Below are 19842 nucleotides of genomic sequence, written 5' to 3' on the forward strand. Positions count from 1 at the left end.
CAGCAGGCCAAACTGCAGCAGAAGAGCAGGATAGCTGATGTTTCGGGTCTGGACACTTCTTCATTCCTGGACTCAGGGAGACCTTGGACTTACTTGCAGGTGTCCTGCCTACATTATGGAACATCTTCTTCTGGATTGATCATGTTGATTTAATCAGAAGGTAACATTGTTTTAAAAGTGCACAGCTGTCACATATTGAATGAAGGAACATTATTGAGCACTTTTCCAAGTGATTGCTGTCATGCTAAATTACCTGGGTTCTGTAATTCCAATCCTCCTTCTTTCTTCAATAGCAGTGCTACATCTGGTAATTTTCACTCCACTCTGACTTTTCCAGAATCCAGGGTATTTTGACAAAGCAGAAACCATTACATCCACTATGTCTGAAGCTGGGCTCCAGTGATATTCAGTTTTTTTGGAAGGACAGACAAGAAGAAGGAGGTGGGTTAGCATTGCCAGTGACAGATTAAAAACAATATGGTCATGAAAATGGATCATAGTTCTGCGGAAATGGATTTTGGGCACAGTTTAGAAACACTAAGGGACAGAAATTGACAGTGGTTGATGTTCATACACCACACAAAACTCTTGTGGTAATTTTAGCAGAAGGCACAAAACAGGAAATTGAAGATTCCATCAGAAAGGGAGACCACTAATTATGATGAAAAGTCACTGACTTCAAGAGTCAGGTGACTTCAGTCTGCATAACGATTGGACAAAACAGATCAGTTATCATTCCACAGAGGTTGAATTCCTGAAGCACTTTTTAAAAAAAATCATTCAAGGGATGAGTGCATTACTGGCGATGCTTGCATTTATTACTCATTTCGAAATATCCAGAGGGCAGTGAAGAGTTAACCAAATTGCTGTGGGTCTGGAGTTACATGTCAGCAAGGCTGGTGGGTGCTGCCTCCCCTGCTGAGTGTTTCAACCTTTTAAAGGCATTTTTTTTGTGCCACACATGTTCCTCTCATTGGCCCATTTCTTGTGGAGATGGAAACACTCATACTGTTCACCTCCACACGTTTACCACAGGACTCTGACTGTACAAATCTCACGAGCTGCGTGGAGGCTGACAAAAAGCTGTGCACTCAGTATCTTGTCAGAGATATAGCAAAATGTTTTATACTAAAAAGTCACAAGCAGGCACGGTTTAATAATACCACACTTGCCAAGTTGACTTGGTTCAAATGCTGGAGACCACGTCCCAGTGACTCTTCTCCAGAAGTGTCTGAAAGAACTGAAGGAACACTGCTTTGATACAGGCACCTTCATTTAAATGTTCTGTTAAACCTCTCAGATAGATGTTAAAATAACACCATTTGGAGAACTGCATGAGGCTTCTCCAGTGTCTGGGTGAGCATGAAATAATAGATGGTCATCATCACATTGACGTTTGTAAAATGAAGCTGCTGTAAAATAGCTCTTGAATCTAGCGATGTCACAGTCATTCCACTTGAAAATAATTTATTTTATGTCGCCTTCAGAGTTACTTTCACAGAAAGATCTGTGTCAATACAACGCAGATCTCATCAGAATCTGAGTGATGTGGGCAATGCATTTGACAAGTGGTAGGGTCACTTTCTGACTAACAAGCAGCGAGCTGCCATTTAAATGCTTTTTCATTTGTGAAATAACCTCTTCTCCCACAACTCACCTCATCAATGTTCAGCTTCCCATTTACCAAACGTGCCAGTCAAGGCAAATTTTGAGAAAATGTGATTTGAAAATCACAGTATATACCTGGCGACTTCAGCTCACCACTTGCTTGAAAGGGTATCCACTGGGCACAAACATCTCAAGGCAATCTCCATGGGCATCTGCCACATGGGCCCCTCATCCAGAGATATCGGTATCAAATATGTGCCAGCCTCTAAAGGCCTTCATGACTTTTCTTTGATTCAATTACAGGACGTCTTTGCACTTCATTGGCATGCCTTGGGTTTCACAAGTAACTATCACTGTAATACTGCAGTGATGAAACTGTGTGCATGGGGTCAGCCGTCCACCTCATGGACTGGACCAGGCTGAATCACTGAGATTGTCACTCACTTTCATACCACTCGCTCACTCTTAAGTTACCCAGATACTCACAGCATCTCTGCCTCAGCTTCCCCTTTGTATTTTGCCAACTGAGCTGGACATTCCAGTCTTATACTAACTCTGTCTTGTCTTGCTGTTTAGAATGGGCACAAAGATAAGAAGCTGGTCAAGGATGTCCACAGCCCCCAATCAACTCATGGGTGATAGAGTCATAGAGTCAAACAGAATGGAAATATCCTTTGGTCTATCCAGTCCTTGCTAACCATAATCCCAAACTAACATAGTCCCACCTGCGTAAATTTGGCCCATAAACCTTCAGACATTACTCACTTTTGTCCCTATCTAAATGTCTTTGACCTGATTTGCTTTATTATTGTATATGCACTTTGTCACAGTGAAAAATTGTGTTTTGCATGCAGTTCAGGGATACCATACCATACAAAGTGCATGAGGGTAAAAGACAGAAATAAGAAAACAATGTTATGGCTGGATAGAAAGTGCGCAGAGAATGTGACCCATAATAAAATTAAAACTTGAGCGGACCATTAAGAAGTCTAATCCCGCAGCGAAGCTGTTCTTGAATCCATTCATGCATGCAAAGAGACTTAGTGGTCTTCTGCCTGATGTAGGAAGATGCTGGAAGAGTGTATAAGCAGGGTGGAAAGTGTGTTTGATTATGTTGGTAGCCCTCCCAAGGCGACAGGATATAAGGATGGAGTCAATGGATGGAAGGGTGATTTTGAGACGGACTGAGGTACGTTCATGACTCTCTTTAGTTTCTTGCACTCTTGGGAACAGTAGTTGCCAAACTATGCTGTGATGCACCCGGATAGAATGCTTTATTTCATACATCTGTAAAAACTGGTGGTCATGCCAAATTTCCAAGGCATTCTGACAAGTAGAGAGTTTGTTGTGCTTTCTTGACCATTATGTTGACTTGGGAGGACAAGGTCGGACTGTTGGTGATCATTTTAATGCCTTTTTATATTGTAACTGTACCCCATCCAGCACTTCCTCTGGAAGTTCATTCCCACACAAAAACCATTCTTTATTTGTGAAAATTGCCCCTCGCGCCCTTTTAAATCTCTCTCATTACACCTTTAAAAAATGCTCCATCATCTTGAAATCCTCCAGCCTGCAGAAAAGACACGACACCTGCCATTCACTTTGTCCATATCTCTCATGATTTTATAAACATCGAGAAGGTCACCTCTCAACTTCTTATGCTCCAGTGAAAAAAGCACCAGCCGATCCAGCATCTCCTTGTGACCGAAATTCTCGAGGTCACTGATGGGACGTGGCTTTCAGTCATGAGAACCAGCACAGTAAGTGAAGGACAGCCTTTGTTCCCAATCCTAGAGCTTGGAAACAGCGAGTTAGCGCTTGGGCACTCACTGTCAGTCATGAAAAGTAAAAACCTGAACGTCAGGCAGGTCATCTTGAGTCTTTCTCCCATATCATGGGAGGTTTTCCATTGTTCTGACAGATAAATATGAAGAGAGTTGAAAATATGTGGCAAGCCTTTTCCTGTTGGTGAAGGTGGAAAGGCATCCCAAGCAAATGAATAGGCAGTACAGAGGGCATTGCAGGGCTTGTGTTCGGGGATTGGGTAGGGAGGGGTGACAGCAAGTGAGAGATGATATGACAGGCAATAGAGTCTTTGGTGAAGCATGAGCCTTGGTGGGAGCTGGGTTCAGTAGCAGATATAGACTGTACTTTTGGGTTCACTGGCGGCATGTTGCTGACAGGACAGCATTTATCAGCGCTCCCTAGTTGTCCTTGAGAAGTTTGTGCTGGGCTAGCACTTAAACCACACCAGTTTCATGTGCAGTCGGTTGACACACAATGTCCAAAGGGAGGGACTTTCAGGAGTTTGCCTCAATGTCAGTGAACGAATGGCGATATATTTCCAAGGCATGATGATGAGTGGCTTGAAAGGGAAGTTGTAGATCTTGGTGTTCCCATCTAACTCTGCCCTTGGCCTTCTAGAAGCAGGTGGCCATGAGTTTGGAAAGTGCTGTATATGAATCCTTGGTGAATTTCTGCACCACACCTTGTAACTGGCACAGACTGCTGATACTGAACATTGATGTTGCAGGGATTGGATTCTTGTGGATGTGGTGCTATTCAAGCCGTTTACTTCGTACTGGATGGTGTCCAGCTTCTTGAGTCTTTTTGGAGTTGCAACATTTCAAGCTATGTAGTATATTCCGTTACACCCCTGACTTGTGCCTTTTCGATGATGGACATGTTTGGAGGAATCAGGAGGTGAGTTACTAGTAGCAATATTCCTTGCATCTAACCTGCTCCTGTTGCCAATGTGATAACTAGGTGGAGAGCTGGATGAACACAGCAGGCCAAGCAGCATCAGAGGAGCAGGAAAGCTAATGTTTCGAGACTAGATCCTTGGGCTGAAATGTCAGCTTACCTGCTACTCTGATGCGGATTCGTCTGCCACATTCATCCAGCTCTGCGTCATGGCATCTCAGATTCTCCAGCATCTGCAGTTACCACTATCTCTTGTAGCCACTGTGTGTATGTGATGCATCCAGTTGAGTTTCTGGTCAATGGGAATCCGCAGGATGTTTACAGTTGAGAAATCAGTGATGGTAACACCACTAAATTGGCAATTATCAATAGTGGCATTTAGATTGTCTTTTATTCTAGATAGTCATCAACCGGCATTTGTGTGGCGCAAATGTTACTTGCTACGTGTCAGCCCAGGCCTGGGTAGTGTCTCGATCATTTCAACTTGGACTACTTCAGCACCAGAGAAGTCACAAATGGTGCTGAACATTGTGCAATCATTGCCAAACATCTCCATTTCTGAACTTATGATGGGGGGAAAGTCATTGATGAAGTGGCTGAAGATTTTTCATCCCAGGACACTGCATTGAGGATCTCCTTTGGAAATGACCTGGAGCTTCGATGATTTACTTCCAACGATCACAACCATCTTCTTACGTGGCAAGTGTGACTCCAACCAGCAGAGAGTTTGCCCATGATACCTATTGACTCCAGCTTTGCTGCGGCCCATTGATGCCACACTGTTGAATGCGACCTTGATGTCCAGGGCTGTCACTCTCACCTCATCTCTGAAATTCAGCTCTGTGAAATATCAGAAAGCACATGATAGCACTTACTCTGGTGGATGCAGGTGCATTGACCTTTTTCCTCCTTTGCTGAGCATTCCCCACAAGTTTGATTGAATTTTAACTCAGGAGGCAAACTTCTACTGGGCTGGCATGACTTTGCCTGGGGAAGAAGTCCTGCCTCTGCGCCATCTCATCCAATGAGACCTCCAGCTGCTTGCCCGAAAAGTGGGCACTCATTTTCCCCGGTCTGCTATGTCCAGGGCAAATGTCAGGAACTGAACAAGGCAGCTTCAGATTGACAGCAGATGCCCGGATGCACAATGGGCTTTCAAAGATGGTGCAGTGTCCAGAGATGCCAATCACTTCCAGCATATCCAGTGGCAAGTTGTTCTGGCAAAGGTGTATGGTATGATGGACACAGAGTTGGACCTGAGGGATCGGGTAGTCAGTTAGTGAAGAAAGTTTAAGTTATGTCAAGAAAACCTGCCAGGCCTCATGCTCGAGAAATCTGCAAAAAACTTGATGATACGGGGACTTAGGTAAATCAGAAAGTGTAATTATTTCAATCACTCATAGAAAAACGTGATTTGTGTGGCACCTTTCAAAACTCTTGCTTCAGTAATTGTGCTGCATGATTGCAAATTTATTAATGTTACTCTGTTTTTTAACAGAGGGGAAGAGAAGCAGTTAATAGCACGTCCATCAATTAAATACCATTTCGAATCATTGCTTCTGAGAAATTTAAGGAAGAAAAGGAAACCATTTGGTCCAATGCGTTTGTGCCGGATGTAAATAAAATCCCTCCAGTCTAATGCCACTGTTGCATACTTATTCCATTGCCTTGGAGGCAAAACTATTTGTATCCACCACGGGGGAGAGATTGGCTGAGCTTTCAGACAAATGAGCTGATCGAAGAGAACCATCAGGCGTTATTAGGAGTAAATCATCTCTGGTTAATCTAATTCCAACATAATCTATTCTATTCCTAATCCAGTGCGATGTTTTGAGACAGTCGCAGATCAAACAAACTCGGAACAGGAATGGGTCATTCAGCCGCTTGAGCCTGCTCTGGCATTCATCACGAACATTGTTGATGCATTGTTTGCTATTTCATTCTATGATCTGGAAGCCAGCAATGCCACATCCTTCATTGTATAAACAGGCAAATCAGGGGGACAAGGGGAATATTGCTTTCTTAGATTAGAAATGATTCATACAGAAACTACAAAACTGAACAACTGTCCAACTGACTTCTGTTCGCCGATGGTCAGATTTAACCTTGTTCACACTTGTAAATCAGAGTATATCTTCCAAGCGATTTAAAAGACCCTCAGCTGGTCGAGTGAGTACAAAGTCCAAACTTCCTGTAACATTCTTCCCACCCACACACCCACACGCATACACACACACACAGACACACATGTACACAGACACACACACACATGAACACACACACACGCACACACACGCACACGCACACACACGCACACACACAATTAATCCTTCTGAACGTATTGCTGTTTCTCTGTTTAAAAACAGAGAAGCACTTTTAAACTAATCTGTTTTATCCTCATGTAAAAGTACTACATGATTATAATTCACAACTGATTGGTGGTTCAGTCATCAATCACTGTTTTAGTTCTTCTCAATCGAGACACAGATGAATCGCACAGCAACTTTGCTCAACAAGCAGGATGTTAGAAAATGACATAAAACAGCTGACAGATTTATGATTGTTGTGAAATAATTGCTGCTTGTACGAATAAAAATGACAACAGTGGGTCAGAAATAGAATCATTGACTTATCTGAGTCGTTGTCAGTGACTTCAGATAATCAGAAAGTTTCTGAATTTTTGGCTTTGTTAGCCTTGACTACCAACTAAATTTCACACTCTGAGCAACTCACCGCTTCAGTGGGCACTTTTGTTCCATATTATAATTCCTCATTTTTTAATGCCACATTCTTTGACTGCCCTCTTTGAAGACACAGGGACATAACTGAAGCATTTTGTCACAAATATTGTGGATGCTGAATCAATGAAAGAAAAACAAAAAGGAGCTGGAAAACCTCAACAATCTGAAGGGAAGTTGAGTTAACGTTTCAGGGTGATGGACTTAACCTGATCAGAAATGGTTTCCTCTTCATAGATGATGTGTTGTCCAGTTGAGGTTTTCAATGGCCCTCTTGTTCTTGCGTTGTCACCTCCTGCTCTTTCAATGGCTGAGGGACGCAACTGGGCAGCAATGTTCCATCAACACCACCGTAGTGCAATGGTCACCTTCAATTTGGTACAACATCAAGGGATTAAGATTGAGGGTGAAGAAGGGAAAATGCCAGGTAAATGTCAGGTGCCACATTGTAGCCGATCCTCACCATCGTCCTGCCAAGGGTGATGTCTCCCATCATAGGAAACGGTTGCAGCCTGCTATTTGAATAAAGAATGAACGATTGAAGGGCAATTTTCCCATCTCCTTGCCATTTGGCAAGCATTGGAAAAATCACAAGTCCACTCTAATGCCATGTCGGGTGGCCTCTAGCTGTTCTCAGGCTGCAGGGTGCAGTGAGCAGTGTAGTGAAAAGGAAATTACTTGCTCGACAGCCCAACACTGCAACTCAAGGGCACCACACCCTCTCTCCCACCATATCTGGCTCTGTTCTTGGGGCCTTGTCTGCCTGTCTCACATGTATTTCTTAATCCCTCAGCAGTGACCACCTGTCTCAGAAGCACTGCTGCAGTTCTGGAGATGCTGGCCCTCTGATGGGTTTGCAATATACTATGCACTGAAACACAGCAGAGTAATTAAATGCCCATCAGCATCAGAAAACCAAATGAGTAACCTTCAACCATTACTAAACACATTAATCCAGGAACAGCTGTATGAGAAATTCTGAAGACAGCTGGGTAAAGATCTACACCTTGACATTTTTGTGCAGCTTTGCTTAATTTTTACAATGTACAAGTAGAAATTATCTGAGATTTCTTGCAATCAACTAACCACCAAATTAGCGTAGCAGCCTGTGAGTCATGACTCAGAAATTCCCTCAAATATCAGCTTATTGCAAATTTGACCCGGAATGCTGTCATATTATTCATCCAGAACTTAGTGGACTTTAATTTTTGTACATGACAAATGAATAGCATATTGACGCTCAAATCTTTTTGACTCATAATGGGGTAAGGGGGGGATTTATCAATCAGTTTAATACTTCCTTCACTCTTCAGGACGAGTGAAAGAGAAAACACAAACCAATTCCTGTGCAAACATGAGGGAACCCATCTTCTGGTAAGATTTCTCCCCTGAGGGAAGATGTCAGAAAGAGGTAAGGAAAGATTTGTGAAGCGTAAAACATTTTATAAAAGAAATGTGTTCTCAGAGGAAAAGAAAGATGAGGGATGGAGTTCGATTGAGTATCATGTGGCAGAAACTTCATTGTTGCTGGCTTCAAATCCTGGAACTCCCTAGCTCTGAGCATTTTGAGCAGACTATCACAAGATGAACTGTTGCAGTTCAAGAAGGCAAATTACCACCATCATCTTCAGAGCAATTAGATATGGCTACGAACTGCTGCTTTTTGCCAGTTGTGCTCATGTTTGAAATGAATTTTTCAAAAAGAATCAAAGGCAACAACAAGGATGTACGCGAATAGACATTGCCCCTTTGCTCTCCTCGACCTGAATTCTTTGCAACGGATCAAAGTTAATGTTAGTGGGAATGGAATTCTTGATGCCTCTCTGTCCCCCACCTGTCAGGATGGAAGGGTTGCAGGAAGGCCTACAAAAAATAAGAATATAAACCTGACCCCAATTCACCTTGAAGACTTTAATTTCCAATGTTAAAGTTGATGGGTTTGGGATGGAGAGACTGTGGTTAGTGGTGGTCTGGTGTACTATTAATACAGTTAAACATTGTTATAAATTTTCACAAACTTTATCAGATTTTAAAGGTCCAATTTTCATTGTGTGGAAGTCAATGAGTTTTGAGTTGATTAAATAACTGCTGCTGTCTTAATTTGACCTTTGAAGAGGAGGATGTGGTTGAAGTGATCCGACAGCAGGTGAAATAGAGGGTGACAAACAGTCAGGCCATTTTAACAGGGAGTGTCTCCAATCAGATAACAAGAACAGAACAAACAGGAAACATGAGACACTGGGAAACACATTTGAATTGCATCCGGCTAATTCTTCACACTATGATCTTACAATGTGCAATCTATTTGGCCCTCAGCTGCAGATGTTGGGATTACACCAAGGTGTCCTGTTCAGAAAAGTAAGTGCAAAAGCATCTGGTGGCCGAGGTATTGAATCATTCCATGAGGTTGCAGGTTTATATGATTGTGTTGAATGATCATGTTGATCTGACACTAGCTTTTAGTGCCTGGGGGTTCCAATGAAACTCAATGAAGACTGGTTGTGGGATTATGAACACAAGATTTATTGTTACGGCAAATCTGTGCTTCCTGATATGTGGCACCGAAAAGAAACATTTATGTTTCATATTCTTTGCAGGAATTAGATTTTGAAGAACTGTGGAAGAATTGATTTATTGTAAGTTTTGGGAGCTATATAGAATATTTTCTTTAAAGAGGCCATTGAAAGGTGGCTATGGACATTGGAGTTTTTTTTTCAATATGATTTCCTAAAAGGAAAGAGTTGGGGGATGAGAAGCTGTGTAGAAGCCCTGTCCAGCTCATCTCTCCTATTTTTGAACATAGCGATCTTGTTGAGTTCAGAGACATATTTGTTCTTCTGAAAAAGTAATTGCAAAATCTTCTCAAATTGTTCTTCAGCAAGCTGTGTCTGCTAAGACTCCAGAGACAACTGTATGTGAATACTGAAGGGAATGGGAATTTGAGGAAACACAGGAAGCTGGGAAAAGGAGGAACAGTGGTTCTGGTAGTGATGGGAGTTGCACAGTAGACAGTGATGATCTAAGTTCAGTGAAGAAGATGAAGAAACAGTTTGGTAGAGCGAGGTAATTATACAGAAAGGAAATCACTTGTGGGAGTGACATACTGGCCTCAAGACTATTGTTTGAAATAAAAAGGAAGAAATAATTAGAAACAAAAATGGAAATTGTTGGACAAACTCAGCAAGACTGTCAGCATCAGTAGAAAGAAAGCTGAGTCAACATTTTGGGTCCAGTCTCTCCACTGATGCTTCCAGACCTGCTGGCATTCAATCGTTCCTTCCATTTTTGTTTAAGATTTTCAGCATCCTTCATTTTTTCTTTTAGTTCAGAAATAATCAGAGGTTGTCAAAAAGCTAAACTGGTAATCATGGGAGATGCGTTGATGTGGCCTAGATGGAGTTTATGGCAGGTTGTTTGAAATGAGTTTTTCAAACAGCACATTCTGGAGCTAACCAGAGAGCAGGCTGCTCTAATCTATGAGATCTGCAATGACATGGGATGAATTAATAGTCACAGCAAAGGTGTCTCTATGTAGCAGCAATCATAGTGTGAGAGAATTTGACATTTATTTTGAAGGATGGAGTAGTGGGTGCAAGTCTCATATTATGAACGTAAATAAGAGCAGTTATGAAGGGATTAAAAAAAAGCTCGTTAAGTGAACTGCCAAATTACATTAAGGAATAGGTGAATAGAGATGCAGTATCAGATACTAAAGGGCATATTTCAGATTACACAGAATAGATCCATTTCAATAAGAGGAGGACTCATCATCGCTGGAAAACTAAAAAGATAAAAGATGAAATTAAGCTTAAAGGAAAGGCATTGAATCATATAATGTTGGGTTGCATCTCAGAACATTGTACAGATCTATTGGAATCCCAAAGATGGACTAAAGGATAATGATTAGCGAAATATTAACTATGGAAGTTAATGTAAATACAAAACAGACGCAAATTTCTGTAAATATTTAAAAAGGAACAGGTCTAAAAGAGTTTCTATTCATCCTGTAAGAAGTGAGTCTGGCCGTTAATGTTGGAAAAGAAGGAGATAACAGATTGAGGATGCAGACGATACAAGGATCATCGACCATCACTGACCCCCCCCACCAAAAAAAACAATAAGCCTGGAAATGGAAGGCACGGAGGAACCAATTCTAAAGAAGGGCCACCAAATTTGGAAGATTAACTCTGATTTATTTCCAAAGATGTTGCCACACCTGTAGGGTTTCTCCAGTGATTTCAGTTTTGTCTCAATTATTGACTATTTAGGACAGTGGTCAAATATTTTTGGAAACAAAGGAAAATAGGCCAAATGGAGACAGTGCAGGAGGAGGAGCTGTGCTGAACGATCCACCAGTTCTGTTTTTAAACAAATGGCAGCAACATCTCACAGTTCTCTCTTTACATTTGCATGAATGAAATTACTGGCATTTCTTTTTTTGAGGTATTGTAAGGAAATTCTTGAAGATTGCTTTTCTTCATTCATTGAAAAGAACACTGCAGTTGCTTTAATTGAATATACCACAGTCAATTGTAAAAAAGATGTATAAAATCATCAGGCGTTCAAAGGTTCCCCTGGGAGACATCCCATTAAGTGCCACCCAGATAAAAGAGGGCTCTGTCTCAATCTGAATTGGACAAACCACGTTAAAAAAGAAATCAGGACAGAGGTACATCAATCAGCAAACCACACCACGAATCTAAAAATAATGATGCAGTCAAAATTCAGAGATTTATTTCCAGATCAGCTTTTTAAAACTTGTATTTTTTTGGATTCACAACATGCTTCTCCCATCTGTGCATGTGTGTAGCATTGCTATTTCTTCTCATGTGCAGCAATTAATACACCAACTCATTTTATGAAAGATAGAAAGCTTGGTTAAATTAGCTCCTTTCAAAAAAAGTATATTTTGATCCAGGAAGTATCCACAAAGGTGCTGATCCTTCTTAAATTCAACTTGCTTACCCACCTGAGGGATTTTGAGAATAAAGTGCGGCCATTTCATTCCTCTTCAAATGGGAACTTAACAGTTTTGACCAACATGTTTGGAACCGGTTGGCTTGAGGAACCTCACCTCAGGGTTGGTCTCAACATTGAGGTGAGGGGGAAGGAGAAGGACATACCGTGCATATTGTAAGGGATTAAAGTGGTCTTCACCATTAATGTGAAACCAGGATCATCAATCATCAACCCATTTAACATTGACCACATTGATAAAGCAAACAGGGTATGGAGCTGCTGATTCACACTGAGCCGATCTTACTTGATTGGGGCGGAACCGAGCAGACAAAGTTCTGATGAAGGATCACTGAACTCAAAACATAAACTCCGTTTCTCGCTCCAAATGCTGCGTGGTCTGCAGAGTTTCTGAAGAAGAATCAGCTTTCCTGCTCTTCTGATGCTACTTGGCATCCAGCTCAACACCTTGATATCTTTACACAATGTAACCATCCCAGTTTCCCCATGAAATCTACAGAGCTCAGCAGAACAATGACAGCAGAATGCATTGGACTAATATCCAAAACAAAAATGAAGATATGAACCAAAAGACTTTCTTCACGCAGTTGACACAATTACTTTTTAGGATATCGGACCACATGCACTAAGGAACCTGTGACCAAAACAAGCAACTCCGATCTTGCAAACAACAGACAATGGCAATGAAGAATGGCATCTGATGAAGATGTATTATTGTATCAGAAACAGAGATTTGCCTGTATTCATTGCATCACTGCAGTGTGGACATCCCCCATTGACAAAGAAATGATCACAGAATTTTTTGGAGGAATCTGAAAGGTTTTGCGAGGCTATGTAACTGGCTGAGATGTTCAGGGCTGTGTTTGTACAATGTCCAGCAGCCGGGTGCACTTCACATCTCATCCCTGCACCAGACCTGCATCATTTAAATGTAAATGGTCTGATAGGGCACGACGTCAGCCTTGGTGCCCAGAACATGTCATCACTGAGTTTCACAACGAAGTGGCAAGATACCCCTACATTGGCCCCTTGGAAATGCAAAACCAACCTGGAGATATCAGGGTCCAGGAGCACAATTTTTAATTCCTGAATGTACCAGTCCCAATCCTTCAAATCCAGCTCTGGAAACTTTCAAACAAAATTGAATTTCTCCTTCAAAGGGCATGAACAAATCAGGGACAGAGGAATTGTTGATTTTGATTTCACGCTGCAAAGTAGCATTATAATCAAACATTGTCATATTGATGCTGCCACAAATGGACAAACGTTCGCTCCTGTAGAATTAAGTTTGAGACGAGTGAATACATGCTACACTTTCAAAATGACATGCAATTTTGCAGTGCAAACAGGACAGGAAATTTGTGTTATCGGGTACAGACTGGGAACAGATGGGAGTTATGAAAGTTTCCCATGATGGGAAAGCTAATAAATAATAGGGCCTGAGCAGGATTGATGCCAGTGTTTTGATTCGGGTCTGGATTCGAGCTACTATTTGTGTTTGGATAAACTTGAGGCTTTTGAAAGAAAAAGTCAAAACTTCTGGGCACTGGAGAAATCCAGTTGGTAGAATGCTGGATAAGTCAGATGTTGCTGTATTTATTGCTCAGATATAAATGATCAGAGACAAGGATCTGATATCTGTATTCCATCTATGTGCTGGGGTGGCAACATCCAGAACAGTGGAACACAATCTGAACTGCAAAGAAAGGCTTGAGTGACGTCAGGAAGAACATTTTTCAGACACAGGAAGCAGAACCCTCTCCCAAAAAAACAGCGGCATTTTGGAAAGCGAATCTTTCAAAGCTTAAAGATGATCTGTTTTGTGCCTGTAAGTATCGCACAGGATGTCGATTGAATTCAACCAAACGGAGTCACAGATCAGGAATGGTTTAGGTGGTCTAATGTTGCTGCTTTCAATGTTTGAGCAAAATGATGCGAGTGAGTAACTTTCCCATATTGTGAATTTTTCATGGTGTTTCACATTATTATTTAAATTGTTTCAAAAAAGACAATTGTGCTCGTTGTTTGTTGCCTCTTGTTAAACCAAATAACTGGAGGCCGACCACGGGCTTCTGGATTTAACATCAAACTATTCAAGTATTGAGCTATGAAATAATTGCTTGCATGGTGAATAGATTATTGAATTTATAAATAAAATATGCACAGAGAAAGCAATGGTTTTTTTTATCACATGATATACAACATGTGCCTGAGAAGATGCAAAATACTAGAGGGAGGCATTCAATAATCAGGTTACATTTTACAGAAATGTGGTCTTTTTTTTAGAATATCAGTTGGTTTTCAATGGAGGATGGGTACGTTTTCACTTTGATAACAGTCGCACAGAAAGACTTGGGCAAATAAACTGCAACAAAAAAAGAAATGGAAAATAAGAACTGTGCGAAGAATACTCTCACCATATGATTCATGAGATCATTAACTACCTGTTTTGACCTGACATTTAACAGAGCCTATTAATTAGTCCTCTGTGTTTGTAATGATTTTCTTCAATCTGTCATTCTACGCTAAGCTGTTATAGTAACCATGTGGATTACTGCACCTCTCCAAATACTCAATCCAAAGATGTAAAACAGCTTGAGTCAAACGTAAATTCTGTGCATCCTATGTAATCCTATGTAGACACAATGGATATGAACATCATCTGGAAGAACGATAAAATTTTTTGCAAAAAATCTCAAGTGTGCAGCACCTATTTAAATGATTTGAGCAGAAGGCCAGTCTTCAATATTTGCTTGATAGTACTGAAACAACAGTATTCACAAAATAGCCTGTGAGGTTACTGGATAAGCCCACTGTCCATGTGCCAACTGGGGAACTTAGTGATTCATTAGTGGTCTCGGTAGGACCTGCCAACCTGGCCCTGGCAACACTTGCTTTTGTTTCCAGTTCCAGTAATGATTGCCACTGTGGACAGAAGACTATTCCAGGATGCAGATGGGACAGCCTGCTGTGAGCCATACAGTACTTGTTCAGGATTGACATCCTGAGTCTTCAGGCATGCCTCTGAAAATCAGGATGTGGTCTTTGGCACAAGGGGCGGCCTACCCATTGCTGACAAAATGGGAGTGGTAGTTGGAACAGACTCGATATTGGGCACCTGAATGGAATGGTTCCGTGCATTTGAAAAGTTCCTGAGGAATGCATTTTCAAGTATTATTACTTGGTGTCATACGTGCACACGGTTTGAAGGTGTTTCCTGCTGAAGTTTTACTCGAGGTTTGGCAGATACATTCCACTTAGCATCAGTTAAATCTGCCAAAGTGAACATTAAATATTCAATTTATGAGGCCCATTAACAGGAGAAGGATGTACCGAATGACAAATAGGAGAAAATTGCTGTCATGTACGAGAAAAGTTCGGAATGATCACCACAAAGTGTGAAAGAGAGCTTTGAAAGAGGCTTACAAAGAGACAGAATGTGTGCCAGAGGGCACCTGAGGAAATTTATCAAAAAAGTACAGCCAATTCATAGGGAATCTGTCATAAACGTGGACGAAAGGAAGACATACAGCAGTCAGGGACCCAAAGAACGAAGTGCGTATATGAAGGGTACAAGACAGAGCATGGTTCAAGGCCATGAAGAATTTGAAGGTAGACACAAGTTGAAAACCAAAACATTAGATAACAGTGAGCCAGTAAAGGTCTCTCATTTCTCAAAAAGCACAAATTTAAGGTTCCCAGTCTGGTCCAGGCAGCAGCAAATGGGACTTCTATTTGCACTGTGCGCATCTCCTGATTTTACAAAGTATCATAATTCTGTGAATGCAATAGAATGCGTTGTCCAATGTTGAAGCAATTTATTCATTAGCCGTAATAGAAGTGATCAACTTTCCAATGTTAACATACATAGCTGGACTGATACAATATTCAATGTGGATCTGCATGAACAGAATGGGCTTGTCAGGGGCTTAAACCATTCCAAGCTCTAAAATTAGGTTCCACTTTAATCATATCAGCAACATGTTGGATACTCCATTACCAAAGACTTGCGATATTCAACCAGTTGTTTGGAAATACAGAACTTGGGTATATCTGTAAAACAGGTCATGCATTTTCAAGTATTATGCCTTTCATTCATCAGGATAGCTGCAAGAATGTTGACACAAAAGGAAACAACATTTTAAGCTGCATAAAAAAAAGTTCTGATGTGTTGAAAAGTGCATTATGATTGATAGGGATGTTATCAATGGAAACTTTCAGGGAAATTAGGAAACAGTTATCATCCTCGAGGGCATTGGTCCATGATGATACCAAGCAAGACCTGGTATGAACAAGTGATTCCTGCCCATAAAGCATCAGGATAGTATTAGCTCATAGTCAGCCCAATGGAGAAGAACACCGAATAGTGTATGCATCTGGGACTTTGGTGGATGTGAAGTGTAAATGCACCCGGCTGGAGAACAGAAGTTCAGTGGTCATATTTAGAGCCAGGAAGTTCCATCAATACCTTTATGGATGTAAACTTGTCATAATAATGGGCCACAAATCTCTGCTGGATCTACTTAAAAAGTAGCAGGCAGTGCCACCCATAGCTTCAGGCTAAATTCAGCAGTGGGCTCTAATACGAAGTGCATGTAATTAAAAGTTGGAACACCATCTGGGAAGCCAAGTAGCAAATGCATTGAGCTGCATCGCACTGGCAGATCCGCCGGCAATAGGAGCTGGAAGAATCCATAATGGTTTTAAATTTTCTGGGCACACTTCAAGTCACAGGTAACAATATCAGGCTTTGGACGCAGAAAGATCTGGTCCTGGAAAAATTGAAACAGCTGATGGTGATGGGGGAAAACAAAGGGCTATCACAACCAGAACAGGAACCTTTTTGGACACAGAGAGACCAGATCACAACAGAGGGTTTCACATTATTATAGGGAGCAAGTATGATTGTCCTGAGTAAGGTCACCGCCAGTTACTGGCTGAACTCTACCAGGGTCATCCAGAGGTTTCCAAAATGATGATGTTAACGATGCATTATATACACAAGACTCTGCTGAGCGAGAGAGACGGTTTACTTCAGGCGACAAAGTTTGATGTCGGAACCATGGGAATGGCCCCACAAGGGTAAGGGACACTGTCGATGCATATTCACTCCACTGAAACATAATGTTCTGACATTATATTGTGTGACTATTCTGAACATGCAAGTGAACCACATGAAAGCGGCAAACTCACAAGCTGTGCGGGAGCAAAACGTGCCCGGTTTCTGGACTGCTTTTCCCACTGTTCCGGAATTTGTGGGTTGCCCTTCCCTGTCAAGTGTTGAAGATACCTCAGGATCTAAGAAGAATACAGTGGATATCTCTGATTTTACTGTCTGAAGAGGAGAATTAATTTCTTCTGAGACACTCCAGGCGCAACAGGCAATCTACTGTGTGTTACACACCTCCCAGATCAGAGGCAAAGTTAGAGGAACCTGACCCAGTGCGAAAATGCCCCAGGAAGAGCTACAAAAAAAAAACAGCCTATGCCCTTGTACACAGAGGGAGAAGGATCTAGACACTGGAACTAGGTGAGCCAGGTGAAACTCAGAGTACAAGTTCCCTGATTGGGACTCTTAACTTGTTTCAATCAGGAAGCCATGGCTGACAGATCAGAACAGGAGTGTCATATGTCCTGTTCACACTGAGAGCTGGCTCAGTGTCAAAGGCTTTCCATGTGTAAATAAGGGGTGACTGGTGATGGGATACTGGCCTCTGTGGAGGTATTTCAGTCATATAGAGATGTTTACTCACACAGTCATTGGCGTCGGCACTTTTGAACCAAGTACGTTTCAATTCTCCTTCAACCTTGTTGAGATTTGGAAGGAGAGACTTTCAAATTTCTTCTTAGCCAGAATGCATGTCATCTCTTACAGTTCAAGGGCTAGGTTATCTTTTCAATTATATGTTTGGAATCTCTGCAGATCTCGTGGTAGTTGGATAGGATTTACCAAAAGTTTAATCCAGGACAAACTGATGGAGTAATGGGAAGGTAGAATATCTTATAAATGATATCCTTCAACTTAAGTGTTCAAACAGAGCCAAACCTTGGAGCCAGAAACAAAATCAGAAATTACTGGAGAAACTTAGCAGATCGGGCAGCATCTATGGGAAGAAGACAGAATTAGCTTTTCGGACTGGTGACTCATCACAGCCGGAGTTTTCAGTCACTGGGCTCGAAAAGATTAACTCTGCTTTCTCCTCCCAGATGCAGGCAGTTTTCCTGAGTTTCTCCAGTTTTATTTTTGTTTCAGATCTCCAGCATCTGTAGTTCTTTGTTCTATTTTCATGGGCGTGGAAATCTGAAACAAACACAGAGAATTTGAAATACTCTGCAAATCTGGCAGCATCTGTGGAGAATGAAAAAAGAGTGAACGATTCAGGTTCAATATGACTCTTCTTCTGAACTGAAAGAGGTTGTAAAAAGTCTTCTTTTATACAATGAACAGAGGCAAACGAGACGAACGGGAAAATTAGATGGTGTGCAGGCCCAGTGCAAAAGGAAAATGTGCTTTCCGTCGTGGCGAAAGACAAAAAGAGCTGAAAATTGGGTAGAAATCAATGTGTGAAAGGGAGCGAATAGGTCATCTCCAGTGATAGCAAAACAATTGAGACAAGGCTGTTGCGGCACATGGGGAGAGAGCGGCTGTAAGAAGAATGGAGAAAAGTCATCATACAGCAAGTTTCTAATGTAATGATATTCAATATTGAGTCCTTGAGGCTGCGCAATGCCGAAAGGGAAAATGAAGTATTGTTCCATGAGCTTGGGTTGCCCTTTGTTGAAAGACTGCAATCAGCACAGGACAGAAATGTGAGCGTGAAAGCTAAAATGGCACGCAACCCAGAAATCTGGGAGTTCAATTTGTTTCCGAGATAGTAGGAAGTGCAGATGCTGGAAAATCTGAGATAACAAGGTGGAGAGCTGGATGAACACAGCAGGCCAAGTAGCATCAGAGGAGTGGGAAGGCTGACGTTTTGGGCCTAGACCATTCCTCAGAAATGGAGGAGGGGAAGGGGATGTGAAATAAATAGGGAGAGAGAAGGAGATTGATAGAAGATGGATAGAAGAGAGGATGGACGGAGAGGAGACAGAATGGTCAAAGAGGCAGGGGTGGAGCCTATGAAGGTGAGTGTAGGTGGGGAGGTAGGGAGGAGATAAGTCAGTCCAGGGACGATGGACAGATGAAGGGAGCAGGATGAGTTTAGGAGGTAGGAGACGACAGTGGGACCTGAGGTGGGAGGAGGGAATAGGTGGGAGGAAGGACAGGTTAGGGAGGTGGGGACAGGTTGGGCTGGCTTTGGGATGCGGTGGTGGGAGGGGAGATTTTGAAGCTTGTGAAATCCTCATTGATACCATTGGGCTGCAGAGTTCCCAAGCAGAATATGAGTGGCTGTTCCTGCAACCTTCGAGTGGCATAGTTGTGGCACTGCAGGAGGGCCAGGGTTATCTGCGGAATGGGGAAGGGAAGTTGAAGTGGTTCGCGACTTGGACATGCAGTTGATTCATGTGAACCGAGCGAAGGTGTTCTGCAAAGTGGTCCCCAAGCCTCTGCTTGTTTTCCCCGATGTAGAAGGGGCCACAATGGGAACAGCGGATGCAGTATACTGCATTAGCAGATGTGCAGGTGACCAAAGCCTTCTTGTTGGCCTGGGATTGGGGTGAGGGGGATGTGGAGGGGCAGGTGTAGTACTTGCTGCCATTGCAGGGAAAAGTGCCAAGTAAGGTGGGGCTGGAGGGGAGTGTGGAGTGGATAAGGGAGTTGTGGAGAGAGTGGTCGCTCCGGAAAGCAAATAACGGGAGGAGGGAAACTGACTTT

This window comes from Stegostoma tigrinum, chromosome 8 (assembly GCF_030684315.1).
Source record: "Stegostoma tigrinum isolate sSteTig4 chromosome 8, sSteTig4.hap1, whole genome shotgun sequence".
NCBI classification, from domain to species: Eukaryota; Metazoa; Chordata; class Chondrichthyes; order Orectolobiformes; family Stegostomatidae; genus Stegostoma; species Stegostoma tigrinum.